Source organism: Mus caroli, chromosome 5 (genome assembly GCF_900094665.2).
Source record: "Mus caroli chromosome 5, CAROLI_EIJ_v1.1, whole genome shotgun sequence".
NCBI classification, from domain to species: Eukaryota; Metazoa; Chordata; class Mammalia; order Rodentia; family Muridae; genus Mus; species Mus caroli.
In genome coordinates, this window is record NC_034574.1 from 22,235,709 (window position 1) to 22,255,248 (window position 19,540).

The window sequence follows — 19,540 nt, forward strand, 5'->3', positions numbered from 1 at the left end:
AAAGAGAAAGAGAAAGAGAAAGAGAAAGAGAAAGAGAAAGAGAAAGAGAAAGAGAAAGAGAAAGAGAAAGAGAAAGAGAAAAAGAGAAAGAGAGAGACTATAAAGAGGCGAGGCAGACATTTCCCCAGGGGACAGCAGCTCTATTTGCTGACTAGTGTTACAGTTGCTCACAGCAGGGAGCTGTATCCTTATAAAAATGTTACCAAAGCTGAAGATGTAGAAAAATTAATTTGGCCAGATTACACAGGTTTCAAAGGGACATAGGCATCATTACAACAAGTGTGGAATTTCACAGGGGTCTATCTTCCTTGTTTCTCCTCTTCAGATAAGCTCCTGGCTGAGTGAGGAGCCTACGGTTTCTCTGCAGAGCTCTGACGCTCTGAGTCCCCACCTCCCTTATTTGAGGTATGCCTGTGCTTCCCACACTAATCAAATCAACTGGCTTAGAAGTAGCTTTGTTTTTGCTAGAGCCATTTAATAAAAACAGACAGACAGAGCCGGGACAAGAGCGTCCTTTCTTTTAGAATGCACAACTGGAGTCCAGTTGCTTTCTGTCTTGAGCAGGTCAGTGTACAAGCTTGGGAAATGTATGTGAAGTTGCTTGGGGTGAAGATGGAGGGGTTCTCTTCCTGTGGACTCAAGAATTATGGGAAATCTTTGCAGAGAGAGTGCAAAACATTAGACAGCATTGAAAATTCAGGACTGGACTCTGCCAGAGCTCTTAAGATCAGAGACCAAGAGATGGCTCCTCTCAGGTTGGCTTGCCACCTTGACAATGATAAATGAGCAGCTTTGAAAACAGCATTTAATAAGGCCCTTGGGAAATCTTCAGTAGCTCAGGATGTGAAAAATGACGAGCAGCCAGTGAAGTTGGCCAGGAAGCCTGTGGGTGGTGAGAGCCGGCTTCCAATACTGCACACCCCAAGGAGCAGATGAACAGCACATGTCTGTGAAAATGTTCGAGGAAGGAGTTCAAAGGTCTCACTTCTATCTGAGAAGAGCAGGATGCTCACTGTGCTCTTAACCTCCCTATCTGTGAGAGACTGGGTTAGCAGTGTCAGGTGACAGTTCTAACGCAGAATACAGCTAAGAAATCAGGAGATTTAAGTTAGACTTGATGAAGCACCCCATGGATTGTATGACTGTTTAAACCTTAGAATCATTAGAAAGGCCATGGACATAGAGTGTTGATGTGGTGGTTTTCATATGCTTGGCCCATGGGAAGTGCTGTGATTAGGAGGTGCCGGCCTTGTTTGAGAAGGTGTGGATGTATTGGAGGAAGAATATTACTGTGGGAGTAGGCTTTAAGGTCCTATTTTAAGCTCTTCCCACTGCAGAATAAACCCTCCTCCTGGCTGCCTGTCTAAGACATGGTTGTTTGTGGATCAAGCTCCTTCTTCAGCACCTTGCCTGCCCTGATGCTGCCGTGCTCCTGCCTTGATGATAATGGAACTCTTGGATTCTGGGAACTTGAGAGAAAGATGATCTCTTTTCCCAGTGACCTCTACCTCTAACAGAGAGCACTTATCTCATGAGCTCCCATGAGCTCTCAACCACTGTTTCTGTTTCTTCTTCCTCCCTTTCTCATCCCTTGAAATGGTCCCAACCTACTGTTATGTTTAACCACAATAGTGATATTGTGGAAGCTTATAAAAGAAAGCATTGAATTGGGAACTTGCTTATAGCTTCACAACTATCATGGCAGGGATGATGGCAGCAGACAAGTGGTCATGGTGCTAAAGAAAAAGTTGCTGAGAACATATATCTGATCCATGTACACAAAGCATATATAGAGAGAACTAGCTAGCTAATTGGGAATGGTATGGGGTTTTGAAACTCCAAAGCCCACCCTCAGTGACACACCAATAACAACAAGGCCACACCTCCTAATTCTTCCCAAATGACTGCAGACTAAGGACTCAAACATATGAGCCTATGAGGACCATTTTCATTCAAAACAACACAGAGAAGCTTCAGGAGGCAGGCAGTTGCTCTGTATGTGTGACCCTTTCACTTTTAACCAAGACCCTTATATCCTATAAAGATTTATTTATTTATTTATTTGTTTGTTTATTTATTTATTTATATGTATATGAGTACACTGTATCTGTACAGATGGTTGTGAGTCTTCATGTGGTTGTTGGGAATTGAATTTTTGGGGTTCTTTAGTTAGTAGATGCTTTCTTCATTTACATTTCAAATGTTATCCCCTTTCCTAGTTTCCTCTCTGAAAATCCCCTATACCCTCCCCTCCCCCCTGCTCCCCAACCCACCCACTCCCACTTCCTGGCCCTAGCATTCCCCTTTACTGGGGCATAGAATTTTCAAAAGACCAAGGGCCTCTCCTCCCATTGATGGCCAACTAGGCCATCCTTTCTACATATGCAGCTAGAGACACAAGCTCTGGGGATACTGGTTAGTTCATATTGTTGTTCCTTCTATAGGGCTGCAGACCCCTTCAGCTCCTTGGGTACTTTCTCTAGCTCCTTCATTGGGGGCCCTGTGTTCCATCCAATAGATGACTGTGAGCATCCACTTCTGTATTTGCCACGCACTGGCATAGCCTCACAGGAGCCAGCTATATCAGGATCCTGTCAGCATAGAACCTCTGCTTGCTCCAATCATTCCCACTTGCTCTGGTCAACTCTGTGGCTCAGTCCCTGCTTATATATTATATATATTATATATATTATATATAATATATATTATATTATAAATATAATAATAATATTTATTATTATATCTAAGTATATATCTTAATGAAATTTAATGAATGATATCTTTAATTAAATTAAATGATTTCTTAATGAAATTTCTACCCAGAAACACAGATGTAGGACCAAGCTACCCATTCTGGGCTTCATACTGCCTGCCTGATCCAAAGGTAATCAGGTCATACCAGCTTTACAGCAAGACCCCACTGCCCCCTGAGATCTGGCCTCCTGTCCCAACTGGGTCACTGTAATCATGACTGGCCCTGACCCCTACCCACATATGCTCTGATGTCTCAGCCCTTCTCCTTCCTTCCCCTTCCCCATAACACTCTTTACTCTGCATAGGCCCAAACTGGGGCCTCCCCTTCCTTAGTGACAGCAGTCCTCAGAGCCATGACCAGGTGGTAGTAGCTCTTCAGTCAAGTCTGTCTAAAGGTTGTTTGTCCCTTGGGCACAATCAACAGCTGAAGGGAATTGAGGGATTCACTGCATCCCTCCCATGTATGCAGAGACGCATCGTTCCTCCCACTAGACAGTGTGCCGACTCATTTTCTGTGCATCAGTGAAGGACTGAGAAAAATCTGAACTGAAAGTTTTCACACCCGTCTTGATTCACTGTGCAGCCTTTAGGTTTCCATAGTAAAGAGTGTTATAGTATTCTGTTAGAGTTGTGAAATCCATGTCAACACAGCCCCTCTCGAGGAGAGATGAGGTACCCCCACAATGTCAGGATGACCTGTGAATTGAACTAACATTGTGGGAGCTTATAGCCCCGAGGATGGAGCCTCTGTCCTGCAGCCATGGAGCCGAGCAGGCCTAGGGACAACAGATACCTTAGATGGCCAAGAGCAGGAAGAGTGGTCCAGTGACCACTGCTTCTGCCTTGAGCACTACACACTCCCAGGTCAGGAGCAGACAGGAGGACTGCCAAGCTGGGAGGGAGACTCCAGGAAGCAGGAAGACAGTGGCTTTGGAATCCAGAAGGCCCATCAGGAATGCCAAGGCTTTGCCACACTCCATCTCTCAGCCTACACCATTGGTGTAACTAATCTTGAACCTTAGTGGGAAAAGAAAACTGTCCTGTTATTTCTGTTTTACAAGAATCATTACTAAGAAGAGATTTAGAGTGGAAGAGCCAGGTTCAGATCTTGGTTCTGGCATTTAGATGTCAGTCTCAAAAATGTGACTTTAAGATGTCAAACCTCCCATAACATCAGGTTCCTCCCCTGGAAATGGACCCCAACCCTTTCCTACTGTCACCTCCATCAACAGTGTGGAAGCTCTTGTGACAGTGGACAGTCACTGGATTTACTGACTTTATTTATAGCCATGTCACTCAGCACCCACAGACCTACACTACCCATATCACCTAGTCGAACCATCTGTGCCACTCATCTCTGCAAACCATATCAAGCCAAGCTCATGGCCACCTGGCCCCCATGAGCCATAGAAGCTCAGATAGGCATGCCACCCAGCTCCCACTAGTCTCTTGAGATTTATGTCAGCACTGGACAGCAACAAGAACTAAGTGATGGAGGCACCCTGCCTAGAAAGCAGCTTTCCCATGGCCATTGTCATTCACTGGGGCCTGCCTATGCTAACGAGGGGCAGGAGCATTGTACTGAAGTTGAAAAACGTAGTGAGGAGAAGAGATTGATCTTTCCAGCGAAAAGAACATACTTAATGAAACACTATGTGTGCAGAAGACTGGACCAACGTGACATCACATTAATAACTTATAAACGCTAATCAGTTTGGGCTAATTTAGTATTCATTGTAAAAACATTTATCACAGGCTCTGAATCCATGAAAGTAGCCAAGAAATTAATATCATAGGAAGGAATTCACCTTCTGTGTCCTCAAATAAGGGGGGAGGCAGTTTAGCAAGTGATTAATGAGCTGTACCAAGGGTCCCCTTCAAATGTAAGGCATCTGTCATACTTTGCAGCTATGTGGGGCCAAATCACTTTAATATCCTCATGCATTGATGTAAATAAGGCAAGTTCTTGGCAATTGGCCTGAATGGATGGAGGAATCCAAGCTTCCAGGATCACGATTAAGGAAATGGGAGAGTTAGGACTCAATTATAGAAGATTCAGAAAGCTTGCTCATGCTACTCACCACCTCTCTGAAAGGGTTAAAAGGGTTAAAAGCTATGCTAGCAAATCCATCACTGTGAGCTTGTAGAAGAGGTCAAAATGTATAGATTCTAACCTTCTGTCATGCCACAACACTAGGAGAAGAAGCTAGAGGAAGTTCATTCATTAAACGATGTAGGATGCAGTAAAGAGACTGAAAGCAAACCTGTGCTGACAGACTCCTTTCTCAGGGGAAGCCAAGCTATGTGCACAAGTACATCCACAGCACTTCCATCTACACAAAGGATTCATACAGACTAGAGAGTCAAATGCATTTATAAGGGCTATTTGGGGAAACCTAACCCTTCTCCAGAGCCAGAGCATAATACTAACATTAACCTTAACCCCAACCTTGACCCTAACACTCAGCATAACTGAACTCCAGTCCTAACCCTAACCTTAACCCTGACCTCAACCCTACTATTAACCCTGACTCTAACCTTAATATTAACCCTCACCCTGACCCTAACCATGGCTTTGAAGCATTATCACACAAGCATTAAAAATTATGATTAAAAGAGACAAACTCCAGCCTGGGAGAAAACACTTGCAAATTATACATCTGAAATGGAGGGCAGATATCCAGGACAGATAAGGAGCTCAACCGTAAAAATATTAATAATCTGATTCAAAATAGGCAATAAGCCTGGACTGACCAGAATGGCCCACTCGTATATGAAAAAAAAAAAAATGTCTAGATGCTGGAGAGCTGGTAGCATGGTTAAGAGCACTGGCCTGCTCTAATGGAGGACCTAAGTTCAGTTCCCAGTACCAACATGATGGCTTACAACTGTCCTTTAACTCCAGTTCCAGGGTATTAAATGCCTTCTTCTGGCTTCTGTGTGTGTCAGGCACATACATGGTAAGCATATATGCAGGCAAAACATACATACATATTAAATAAATCTGTTTTTATGTAATATCAGAAGCCACTAAGGGAATCAGGCAGAAGCCTTAGGGAGGTATTGCCTCATTGCAGTGAAGTGGCGGTCATCAAAATGACAGACCACAGCAAGAGCTTGTGAAGATTCAAATTCAGCCTCATGGAAAACAGCACAGTGTAACTTCAGAAGACTGAGCAGAGAGCTATCATACCTGACCCAGCATTCCGAACTCTGCAGTCATGTATCTGTCAGAAAAGATGCCAAGGTATTGAAGAAGCGCCTGCACTTCTGGTTCACTGTAGCACAGCCTATACATATAGGCTGACAGTGGGAATAAAAACTAGCATGTACACACAATAGCAAACAAACAAACAAAAAAGCAGGAAAGCCTGTCATTTGTGCCAACATGGTTAAGAATGGCATTGTGTTAAGTGAAATAAGCCAAACACAGAAAGACAAAAGCCACAAGACCCCACTCCCAAGTCACAACTGAAATGGTCAAACTCAGTGAAGCACAGAGAGAACAGCTGTTACCAGAGGCTAAGAGAATAGCTAGAGGGAAGTGCAAAAAGAAACAGGCAAGCAAGGCAGTGGAGGTCATGCTTAATTATTGAATGAAAATTAGCCCTAGAGCACTGCAAAGAAAGCTGACCTCAGTGTGTGTTCCCATCCTCATCAGAGCTCCCTTCATGTAAGTGTGGCTGGAAGGGTGAAATACTGCTTATGAAAAATCAAACTTGAACAGAGTTCAACATCAGCCTTGGCTCTATTAGATTAAGGAGTGCTCATCTATGGAAGAGAAGCTAGGAGCAGGACCAGAGTTCTATGTCATGGAAGACTACATTTAAGGATAGTCTAGAGATAATGTAACAAGGCAGCGAGGGATTAAAATCACCTTTGTTACATTGTGAGGGAGTATGCAGCACAACTGTCTGCAGCCAGGGAGGATGCAGATGCTCAATGTCTAGGGCTATTGCTTGTGGCCTGCCTGGGACTGCATATCTGATTCCATGCTGCTAAGATGTTCTGTACTACACGAAAGATGCTTTTAGTCGTTGTACCATTTGGGTGGAGGTAGCACCATTCCCCTGAAATCCCAAAATCGTGTCATAATTGGAAAATGGCTCCATCTCCTCAGCTCGGGGAACAATCATGACCTTTTCTTCCATTGAGCAGCTGAAGATCCCCAGTCCCACCTCCTGCAGTGGCTAATCATACGCTCCTTTGTTTTATTATTCCACTTTTCACTTCTGAATAACTTTATTTCCCAGATCAAATGTGAGCTGTTCAAGGACGAACGATGTTTTCCATCACATTTGAGGCTCCTATGGCTCAGTAGTCAGTGTGGAGCAGAATATGGGGCTTCAACATATACTTGCTAAATGAATGATATTCTGTGGTGAGAGTAGAATTAAATGTCAAATTTATGGGTATAAGTTCCAGGCTTCATGGAAATTGGAAAAGATTGATATTATTACATAAAAGATTTTAGATTTAACAACTTGTCTGATGGTTAATTAACTCGGTGACTCACCATGAATAATCCTGAGGAAGGATACTGGAATCTTCAGCCAGAGTTTTTGTATTTTGCTGGAAATGTTTACTCTGTTACAAAAGACTCTAAGATAAGGGTATAAATTATCAATGTTGAGACTTGTCAGCAATAGGCTGAACTGAACAGAACAAAGGTCAGAGCTGGTTGAACTCCTAAGGCATGAGAGAAGACCTTATTCATAGCACATATGAAATGAAAGAGTCAGACCTTGGGCATCCATGTCCTCCTCTGATCCCTGTCCTAACCACTTTGGAGATGATATTGTAGGAGCTAATTTTTACATTGTTAAACAGGGATAGAATGGGTATAAGATGGGATGGAAAATATTTTTGCATCACTTTGTACAGTTCTAGGGACTGACCTAACTGGGTGGCAAGGGAGTGGAGAAATGGCAGGCACACAGAGATACAGAGAAGCTTAGGTGGACTGGGCTCCCTGCTGGAGAATTCACAGCACCCAGAAGCTCAGTGTATTGATTGTACACAGTTGAATAGGGAGGTGGGGATATTAATACAGATGAACAATGAGGCAAGCTTATCTCATCTCCACAGAACAGTCTCTGCAGAGGTAGTCTCTGTTAAGGGAACAATATCTGTAGAGGGTAGTCTCTGGGAAGAAACAATCTCTGTAGGGGCCAGTGTCTGTCGAGAAAGAGTCTCTGTGGGGGTGGGGTAGTCTCTGTAGGGGAACAATCTCTGTAGGGGTCAGTCTCTGTAGGGGAACTGTCTTTATAGGGAACAGTCTCTGTAGGGGGCAGTTTCTGTAAGGGAGCAGTCTTCATGCCACAATTTTCTATGGAGAAAAGCTATGATGAACATTTTTTTGCACACTGTCAACATTTGCACTTGGACCTCGAGGCTTTGCCATCCCTCTAGGCCTCATTTGGGAAAGGATTTGCCACTCCCCTGGGCTTGAGCCACTGGTCCTTGACATGACTGAGCCAACATCAACAATATACATTCACCAGGACTTTGCTCATACCTATGGTATTTGGTGCTCTTACATGCTGTGAGAACTTAGGGAGTCACTATGGTACACCCAAGCCTTTTCTACACAGTGAACTTCACAGACCTCCTCCTCAGCCACACTGTTAGTCCATCTGATTATTAAGTCAATCACAGGACCAGAAAGATGTCTCAGTGGGTTAAGAGCACCTAAGTTTGATTAAGTTAGGTGGCCCACAACTTCCTGTCAATTTGACACCCTTTTCTGGTCTCTGAAGATATTGTACTCATATGTACAAACCTACACACAAATACAGAGAGAGATGGGGGAGGGGGAGGAGAGGGAGTAGGAGAGGGGGAGAGGGAGAGAGAGGTATTAAAAAAAAATAAACCTTTATAAATACTAAAAAGCAGCCATGCTGCATTCTTTTAAAGGATGCAGCCCCTGCATATTGTGTCTCTGCTCTATGACATAGTGTTTCTTACAACCCAGAAGGCTCACAGAAGGCATGGCTATCTTATTTCTAGAGAAGAGCAACAGACCTAAGCAGAGCTAACAAGCAAAACCATTTTAATGGCAGAGCAAGTTTTATTTCTTGAGAATGTAAGGTAATGCAAATTTAGTTAAGCTATTTCCATTCTATACATATAGAATGGTCAGAAATGAACCTGTTGCTTCCAAGAGGGAGCTGTGTTCCTTACATCCACAAATACATGTTGCTGGGAGGAGCAGAGAATTCTACATATTTATCTAAAGACAGCCAGGAGCAGACTGGCTTCTAGGCACTGGGCAGAACTTGAACACTAGGAGTAGCCCTCAATGCCCACCTATATAGTGGCACACTTCCTCCAACAAGGCCACATCTCCCAGTAGTACCAATCCCCAGGCCAAGCATATTCAAAACCTCCACAGATATGCTATGATAGTGAGCCCTGCTCATTTCAATGAAATACATTCCTTTATAGTTTGCATTTTTCCTGTATTCTTAAAGAAAGCCCTTCCTAGCCTTAGTACTGAGACTCCCTCTAAGACTTCTGTAATCCCATGTCTCATAATTACATCCTTAATTCATCTAAAATTGTTTTGGGAATCCAGTATGAAACACCTTCTCTATCCTTTCTTCATGGGAACAAGCACTTGTCCCAGACCATTCATTGACAGTCTCTTTCCCAGATCTTCAGAGCCACCTCCACCTTTCACATTCTTTTGTTTGTTTTGTTTTGTTTTGTTTTGTTTTGTTTTGTTTTGTTTTGTTTTTTTCGAGACAGGGTTTCTCTGTGTAGCCCTGGCTGTCCTGGCACTCACTTTGTAGACCAGGCTGGCCTCGAACTCAGAAATCCGCCTGCCTCTGCCTCCCGAGTGCTGGGATTAAAGGCGTGCGCCACCACGCCCGGCCGCCTTTCACATTCTTAATTATAGTAGACTTATCATAGATGTGATATTATCTACTGCTACTTTCTCAAACGTGTTGTTTGTGCACAAACCATGGCTGTCTCTGGCACTCTATGTACATATACACACACATATATACATACACACACACACACACACACAAATTAGAATAACTTTATTCAATTCCTTTAAAAACATGTGGAAATTAACATGAATTTCATCACATTTATAAACAAATTAAGGGAGAATTGGCTATTAAAACTAGCCAGTGTGTGACATGGTTCCAAATTTATTTACTTATTTAAAAGATTTTATTTGTGTGTGTGCATGTGTGTGTGTGCCTGAGTTTAGGTGCACTACTTGTGTGCAAGTGCTCTTGGAGACCAGAAGAGGGAGCTGGGTAGCCCAAAATTAGAGCTACAGACAGTGAGTGTTGGGAACTGACCTCTTGTTCTCTGCAAAAGCAGAGTGGGTAAGCACTCTTAGCCACTCACCATCTCTCCAGTCCCATTTACTTTTTAGGAAATGTCTTTCACTAGAGTTTTACAGATTTTTCCATAAATTAATTGCATATTTTGGTGTAACTTTTTCCCTCAGAATGTTCCTTAGATAATTTTGATATTGACTATTTCATTTTTAAATGGTGGTATTTCTCATTTGTGTTAATAACTACACTTGACATTTCATACTGATTTTCCATCCTGCAGTTTCCACTTTCATGTCCATGGATTCCTGTAGTTCAGAATTCAGCAGCCACAGTCTCTCCCAATGATGACAAACTCATCTCTTCCCTTTTCATTCTCTTGTCTTTGCTTCTTTTTTTTTTCCCCCTACTGTTCCCTCTCAGGTGCCAGCACTCTACTGAAGAGACTGTAATAACTTCATCTTCTATGTGATTGTGACCACTGTGTTAATTCTAGACAAAATCTGGGATAACCTGGGGCCAGGTCTCTGGTTATGGATGGGCAGTTATCTAAATTGCACTAACTGCAATGGGAAGACATGCCCACCATGGGTGGTGTCATCCCCTGGATGGGATCCTGGACTGTAGAAATGATGACACGGAGCTGAGCAATAGCATGTACCCATTGCTCTCTGCTTCCTGACTATGCGTGCAGCATGGTCACCTTAATAAACTGTCCCCTTGAAATGTGAGGTGCAATCAACCCTTTCTCCTTAATAACCTTAATAAGTTTCTCCTTGAAGTTTTATTTGTCAGAGCATTTTGCCATAGTTTCAGGGAAAGAAACTAAAATGGGCCATTAAAGACCTGCCCTCAGGTTTTCACCATGGAGTGTGAGATGGAGTTGTTTTTGGGTTTTTTTTTTTTTTACATCCTCAGTCTGTGAAGGTTATTTCTACCTCCACTGCTCCCTCAATTTCCCTGTCTCTATTGCTGTCATGATTCTTATTCTGTTGTATGGAGAGTTTCCTGCACCTGTGGGTGGATTCATAATTGTTAGCCTTTAGCTGTGATGGAAGTCTGTTCTGTCAATCAGTGCAAAACCAGCCTTGCCTGTCCAGCAAAGGCCCCTTGGCTTTGGTGTCATTTATTTTCGTATACACATTTATAAATTTTAAAACTGGTACTTCCTTTGGGATTTTTTTCTGCATTTGTAAATGAAACTCGCCCAAGACTATGTTAAATTATGTTATTAATTTGACTTAAAATGACTTAAAATGATTTAAACAGGCATAAACACAAAAGTAGTTATAAACCTTTGATACTAAAATGCCAAATGTAACTTACTAATTAATTAACATCTATAAATCTAGAAAGCCGACCAATGTCAAAAAAACAATGCTGTTGAACTGTCAGGATGGCTCAGTGGGTAAAGGCACTTGCAGCCATGTCTGATGACCTTAGTTCAATGCCAAGGCCCATATGAAGGAAGAAGAGAACTGACTCCAGCAAGTTGTCCTCTGACCTTCACATGTGCTTTGGCACACGTTCACATGCGTACACACCTGTACTCACACAATACACAGATAGGTAAAGAAAGGTCATCAGTCTGCAGTCCAGATGTTGTGTCACTGGTTCTAACTGTCATGTCCCTAGCACCCATGCTGCAGTTGTCAAAAACTGTCCCAGAATTGTTCTTTATTGAAACCTCCTTTGGAGCAATACAGTGTGATAGCATCATTCTCTGCTCAGGAGGAGCACGTGCGGTTCCCTTTTATCTTCTGTCTCTGGTCCCCAACAATTAAAGCAGTCCTTGAGAACACAAACTCAGGAACTAAGATTCAGTGATGGCATCTAGCTGTCATAGAGTCACTCAGCTGGCCCCATTATGTGACATCATTTTACAAGTCTTATCATAACAAATGTACGTTTTCAAGGTCTCTTAAAGGAGCAAAGTCCTCAGATGCCTGGGCTATTGCTATTTGGCTTGATCAACACCCAGCTGGGGTTGTGCATACTTACATATCTGTTTCCAGAACCATTAGTAAGAATCACTCATTGCCTTGAAATACATATTAGCTTCCCATTGGTAGATAAATGGATGACAACTGGATCTTACATGAAGAGGAAGAAAATGAAGTAAACCTTCTCAGGAAAACCAGCAGCCTTATCTTCCAAGTAGAGCAATTCCAACCTCTCAGGACAATGGAACCATACAGGGACCAACACAGACCACCCCCATCAGAAGGTGACCTTAGTGAACAGACCTTCCTTCCACACATATTCACCCCTTAGGAAGTCTCTCATTTTCCTCCTAGAAAGCTGTCCTTATTCTTATTTTAACCAGATTGGTATCAGGAGTTGAGAATAAAACAAAAGCTCTTTTTTAACTTCTCCCTCAGGGTGATGGGCTTGACCCACTCCTCCAAGAGTTCAGTCCAAGGGACCATCTGTTCACTACCAGTGTCTTATGACTCTACCCTCCCATGTGAGTTACCCCAGATGGTTTAAGCAAAGCTCTTGTGACTTTCAACATCATCTAGGTCACCTACCCCCTTGGTCAAACAAAACCTATTTTCTTAGCTCCACCAGAGACATGCAATGCTTCTCTGTTAGATACACAGCTGGAATTCCTCAGTGTTGTAGAATAAAGGGACATTCAAAATGCCAGGGATACAGTTCTAGATGTCTTGTTGGAGAGCATCAGAGTGGACTAAAGGACACAATAAGGAGATCATGTGGCTTCCAACTCTCCCTCCACCCAGAGATTGCAGACAAGGAGAAAAACATGTGTATGACCTCAGACCTGCTGATCTTTCTTTAGATTTTTGTTTTTGTTTTTACTCTTTGTACAGATAAACATATAAGCACAACAAACAATTGCTGTAAGTTAACCCAATGAACCAACTGGAAAGAGAATGTTCTTATTTGACCAGTGGCACAAAAGAGAGGGGCCATTTGTTACTGCCTTCCTCAGCTGCCTGAGACCTGGGGCCCCAGTAATGTACATCCATGGAGGACATCTCAGTGCTTTCACAGCACTGAGTGTGCCCAGCTCCAGACAGAGGACATGGGTTTTGTTTGCATAAGGGGTTGGCTTTGTTTATGTTGAGACTCCTGTTATAGGTTCTGGCCTTCATTGGAAAAATGATCTCCCTTTATCAGTGTGCCCTTGGCTCAGAATTTTAAACAGGCTTCTACAGAGTTCATAATCATTTATGCTTGATTTTTTTTCTTTTCTTTCTTTTTTTTTGGGGGGTGGTGGTGGTAGCATTTATTTTATTTTACCATGGCTAAGACTGCTGGTGTTTCCTACAGTGGTGATGTAAAAATTCCTCCCCAAATAAAACTTGTTTGCATAAATAGGAATAGTTATAAAAAATAAGTCATATCCATGGCCAAACCTATTACAAGAGATCTTCAATGTAGGTAACGGCTTGCCAGACATTGAGAAGTGCTCCTTGAGACAGTAAAGAATGTTTAACCTCAGCCAACACTAGACTGAAATGTAGCCCTTCAGTCATGGGCCCGGATGACTGGGAATTGAATGAGAAATGTCTCCCAAAGGTCTTTGAACACTTGGTCCCCAGTAGGTGAGGACATTTGGAAAGGGTTTGAAACTTAATTAGGATTACTATTACATTATGAAACACAGTGACCAAAGCAGGTTGAGAAGAAGACAGTTTATTTGGCTTACACTTCCACATTGCTGTTCATCATTGAGGGAAGTCGGGAAGGGAACTCAAACAGGAACAAAATCTCCAGGCAGGAGCGGATGCAGAGGCCTTTGGGTGCTGCTCATTGGCTTGCTCCTCATTGCTTGCTCAGCCTGCTTTCTTATAGAACTTAGAACCACCAGCCTAGAGATACAGGCATCCACAATGGACTAGGCCCTCCTCCATCAGTCACTTTTGAAAAATGCCCTACAGGCTTGCCTACAGTATAATCAAATGGAGGCATTTTTCTAATTAAGGTTCCCTCCTCTCAAATGACTTTATTTTGTAGCAGTTGACATAAAATTATCCATCACAATTGACCCTTTGTCAAGTTGACCCACAAAAATATCACTATTTAAGCTACAATCTTTCCTTTCTTGTTTATTCCCAAGATGATATATTAACATTAATATTACAATATAAAACATTTTACAAACTTAGAAAGTCCCACCATCTTTACAAACTCTAAACACTTTAAAATTCAGTGTTTCTTAAAATTCAAAGTAGCTTTTAATGCCTAAAATCTTTTAATTTTTTTCAATTTTTTATTAGATATTTTCTTCATTTACATTTCAAAAGCTATCCCGAAAGTCCCCTATACCCTCCCCCCTCCCTGCTCCCCTACCCACTCACTCCCACTTCTTGGCCCTGGCGTCCCCCTCCCTGTACTGGGGCATAAAAAGTTTGCCAAACCAAGGGGCCTCTCTTCCCAATGATGGCTGACTAGGCCATCTTCTGTTACATATGCAGATAGAGACATGAGCTCTGGGGGTACTGGTTAGTTCATATTGTTGTTCCTCCTATAGGGTTGCAGACCCCTTCAGTTCCTTGGGTACTTTCTCTAACTCCTCCATTGGGGGCCCTGTGATCCATCCAATAGCTGACTGTGAGCATCCACTTCTGTATTTGTCAGGCACTGGCATAGCCTCACAGGAAACAGCTATATCAGGGTCCTTTCAGCAAAATCTTGCTAGTGTATGCAATGGTGTCTGCGTTTGGTGGATGATTATGGGATGGATCACCAGTTGGGGCAGTCTCTCGATGGTGCATCCTTTCGTCTTAGCTCCAAACTTTGTCTCTGTAACTCTTTCCATGGGTATTTTGTTCCTTATTCTAAGGAGGAATGAAGTATCCACGAGTTGGTCTTCCTTCTTCTTGATTTTCTTGTGTTTTGCAAATTGTATCAAAACAACCCTGAGATTCCACCTCACACCAGTCAGAATGGCTAAGATCAAAAATTCAGGTGACAGTAGATGCTGGTGAGGATGTGGAGAAAGAGGAACACTCCTCCATTGCTGATGGGATTGCAAGATTGTACAACCACTCTGGAAGTCAGTCTGGTGGTTCCTCAGAAAATTGGACATAGTATTACCAGAAGATCCAGCAATACCTCTCCTGGGCATATACCCAGAAGATGCTCCAACTGGTAAAAAGGACACATGCTCCACTATGTTCATAGCAGCCTTATTTATAATAGCCAGAAGCTGGAAAGAACCCAGATGTCCCTCAACAGAGGAATGGATACAGAAAATGTGGTACATTTACACAATGGAGTAATACTCAGCTATTAAAAACAATGAATTTATGAAATTCTTGGGCAAATGGATATATCTGGAGGATATCAGCCTGAGAGGTAACCCAATCACAAAAGAACTCACATGATATGCCCTCACTGATAAGTGGATATTAGCCCAGAAACTTAGAATACTAAAATCTTTTTTAAAATTCAGTCTCTCAACAGTGGGCTCCCATAAAATAAAAAAACAAATTAAAGACCCCCTTACTTCAAGAGGGAAGAAACAGAGTGCAGTCACAATCTAAACAACTCAAAAGCAAACTCTATGGTGAAATAACTCAGTGTCCACTATCTGGGGTTTCCTAACAATCTGAGCTTCTCCAGTGGGGCCTGCTTCACTTCAAGCATGCACAGCTTGTCTTCTTAGCTCAGGCCAGCCATAGCTGCTGCTGTTCTTGGTAGTTGTCCCATGGTACTGGCATCTCCAAAATGCTGGGGTGTTCTGTAACTGGGCTGTACTTTCACCAATAACCTCTTCTAGGCTCTTTTTATGGTGCCAACTTCTCTTCATGACCCCTTCAATTTGGGGCCTTCAACTGGAAATGAGGCTGCACCTTTACCAGTGGCCTCTCCTGGCTTCTCACAGTGTGAAGCCTCAGCTGCTCTCTATGACCCTGTCATGCCTTCAAAACCAGTACCACCCAGATGACCCATATAGTATGATTTTCAGCTGCTAGCACAAGGAACAACCTTGGTCACCTCTGGAACACAGCTTCTGTGTGCTCTCAGCAAATACTTCGCAGGTTTTGCCTCAGAAATGCTGGTCACTGCTAATTTCCCAGCTCCAGTTGACAAACATCAAGTGTCCCAACAAGGATAGGTGTCACTTCTGTAGTTCTGATCTCATGTTAATCAGAGCTGACTCTGCAGCCCCAGATGACCAGAACAACAGAGTCTTAATTAAAGTAGAAAACAGCCCTGAGAGAGTCTTTAAAATTCCCTCTGAAACCTCACAAGCCAGGCTCCTATAGAACACCCCACGGAGCTCTCAATACTCAGTGGCTTTTCTAGCCCAAAGTTCCAAAGTCCTTTCCCAGTCCTCCCTAACACAGGGTCAACTTTATCACAGCAGGAACCTAAAGGAGGAAGAGCCTTGTTAAAGGACATGCATTAGTGGGAGGCAGGCTTTGATGGTGTGTAGCCTAACTCTACTTCCTGTTCTCTTCCTCTGGATCTCTCTGCTTCCTGTGTGCAGGTCAAATGTAATCTCTCTGCCACCAACTGCTAGGCTGGCCCAAGCTCCTGTTTCCATGCCGACTCTCCCATGATGGACTATGCCCCCTTTCCATTAGAAGCTAAAATAATCCCTTTCCCCCCTAACTTGCTTTTTGTCAGGATACTCTACCACAGCAACTAAAAGATAACTAATTCAATAGCCCTCTGCACCTGTTTCCTCATTTGTAAATAGGGTAAAAAGCCCTGCCAAGGGATGCTTTGAAGATAAAGAGAAAGGGATAGCAGTATTCATCATGGCAAATGTTGCCTTCCTTCCCTGGCCAGTGGTGTTGAAGAAGGAATCTAATGCTTTGGATCTCTGCCAAAGACCTAATGATTTTTGTACAAGCAGCAAGAAAATTACAAAATGAAGAAACCTGAACTTGAAACAAGAACATTAGCCTCTTTGACCTTGAGCCTTCTGAGTTGATTCTCTCATCCATAAAGGATGATTAAGATGCCTCTTCTGTGTGGTTATCTGGTGGATCTGAAGTAATGTATATGATTAGAGAGCATGGTGCCAATCACATGAAGTACAGAGCAGGCAGCCAGTAAGCGATACCATTTACCACAGAGCACTTAGGCAGCCACAGTGACCTTCCATTCCATGTGACTGCACACTCACATACTAAGCTACTTTTTGGTGTCTGGGGGGAAATAATTTAGCAAACTTTAGCTGTCAAGAAGCAAAATGCTGGATAAAACTTCTCTCCAGAAATTAAATTTTCCAGTTATGATGTGTGAAACTCAGGCATGGCTTCAGACTCTAAAGGGCATGCCTGCTTTGTTAATTCAATGTTCAGGGCACTGAAAGTCCTCTATTCATACTGTGTGTGTGTGTGTGTGTGTTGTGTGTTGTGTATGCATGTGTTCCTATTTAAATGTGTGTACATCTCCATGTTTGTGCTGGTACATGAGCATATATGTAGAGGCAAGATATTAACAACAAGGTTATTCCTCTACCTTAGGTTTTTTGTTGTGGTTGGTTGGTTGGTTGGTTGGTTGGTTGGTTGGTTGGTTGGCTACACAGGGTTTCTCTGTGTAGCCCTGGCTGTCCTGGAACTCACTCTGTAGACCAGGCTGGCCTCAAACTCAGAAATCTGCCTGCCTCTGCCTCCCAAGTGCTAGGATTAAAGGCATGTGCCAACACTGCCTGGCCTTTACCTTAGTTCTTGAGACGGATCACTGATCTCTGGAGTTCACCTATTTAGCAGAACAAGCCGGTCGGTGGGATTTCAGAATCTATTTGTTTCTGCCTCACCAGGGCATGTGTTACTATGCTCAGCTTTGAACGTAGGTGCTAAGGATCAAACTTGGGTCCTCATGCTTGTGTGGCAAGCACTTTACCACTGAACCACATCACAGCCCCCATGATACTTCTATTAGAAAACTCTGTTACTTATGTGATAACAATTATATTTGCCTTGACCAGAAGTCTTCCTGAGTCTTAGAGGTTGGTGATTTGCTTCCATGGAGGGGGGTTTCTCTAAGGCAATAGTAGCCTCCAGTTCAATGAAAACTGCAGGGTAACTGCCCAGTTGACTGAGCACACTGCTTCTCTGATAAGGAAAACAGGTGCTCAAGTGACTATGAAAATAGGGCCTTGTCCCAGTGACTTCATCACAGTGCTCACCCCTCAATCATGTTTTCCTGGCACTAAGTATATGCAGGTTAGATATCTCCTGATATTATACAGATTTAGAGATTTTTGCTTTATTAATTAACATTTTCATTTTGCTTAAATTCTGAAGTGCGCTGATTTTGCAGAAGTGCTAATTACCAACCTCACAGCACAAAGTCAGCTGCATATTAAAATATTCCATCACATGCTCCCCACTGAGCTTGGAGACATCCTCCCTCAGCCCTGCAGGCAGGTGGGAGGCCCTGGCTGTTGCTGCTCCCAGGCTGGGTACCTCTTCTGACCAGACGAGTCCTTCATCTCAACAGGCCCTTCATTTGATGTATGTTGTAGCCATATCTGTCATTAAATAAACCTCTTATTGGTGTCAACACTGATGTGTGACTGTCAAGTTAGGTTCTATTGCTGTGATAAAATACCATGACCAAAAGCAACTTTGGGAGAACAACTTAGAACTTACAGTCCTTCATTAAGGAAATTTGGGGTCAGAAATCGACAGGAACCTGGAGGCATGGTCTGATGCAGAGGTCATGGAGGGATACTGTTTACTGGCTTGCTCCCCATGGCTTGTCCAGTCTGTTTTATTATATACCTTGGGTTCAGTTGCCCAGGGGTGGCACTGCCCACAATGGGCTAGACCCTCCTACATCAATAACTAAGTAAATGCTCCACAGGTTTGGCTATAGTACAGTCTTATAGAGCCATTTCTCAACTGATGTTCTCTCTTCTCAGATAATTCTAGCTTGTCTTAAATGGAAAAACAAAACAAAACAGGACAGTGGCATTCCAGACCCAGGGCCACTTCCAGTCACCCCTCTTACACTATAAACCAGCACAGAATTCTTGGCATGTGACATAGCACAGCCATGAAACCCCTTAGAACTCTACAAGGCTCTGAAAAGATCTTCAAAGCCTTAGGACAAAGAAAATGAGTGACCAAAACCACCCATGAGGGCTCTACCCATGTGACTCCACAGACTTCTGAGGTCCTGCCTCTCATCCCATCCCCTTGGGAACCAGACTTCAGCACTAAGTTCTGAGAAGACACCCCACAAAGACATGGGGAATTTAAACTCAGATACATAATTTCCCATGCTGACTAGGATGGTTTTCTATCAGGCTACAAATAATAGAGAGCTATCTGCTTATGATCCCTCCTGTCATTTATGGGAGCCACCTAAGCCTTGGGTTTCCAGTCATCCTGGATAAACTGAGGCATTCCCAGGACCTTCTACTCATACCAGGACAGTACAGGCAGCTAAATGCTCCTAACAACTTCCTGGGCTTGGAGCCACTTCCCTATGCTTGCACTCAGCCCATGGGAGAGCGTCTACTTTTTGTTCCCCAGGATCATATGCACCTG

At 43.1% G+C, this 19,540-nt stretch overlaps 1 protein-coding gene across 5 annotated transcripts in view; it reads left to right on the forward strand.

The window, feature by feature from the left end:
* Positions 1–19,540, forward strand: part of Dpp6 (dipeptidyl peptidase like 6) — a 927,623-nt gene that overhangs the window by 762,191 nt on the left and 145,892 nt on the right. The window lies entirely within an intron of this gene.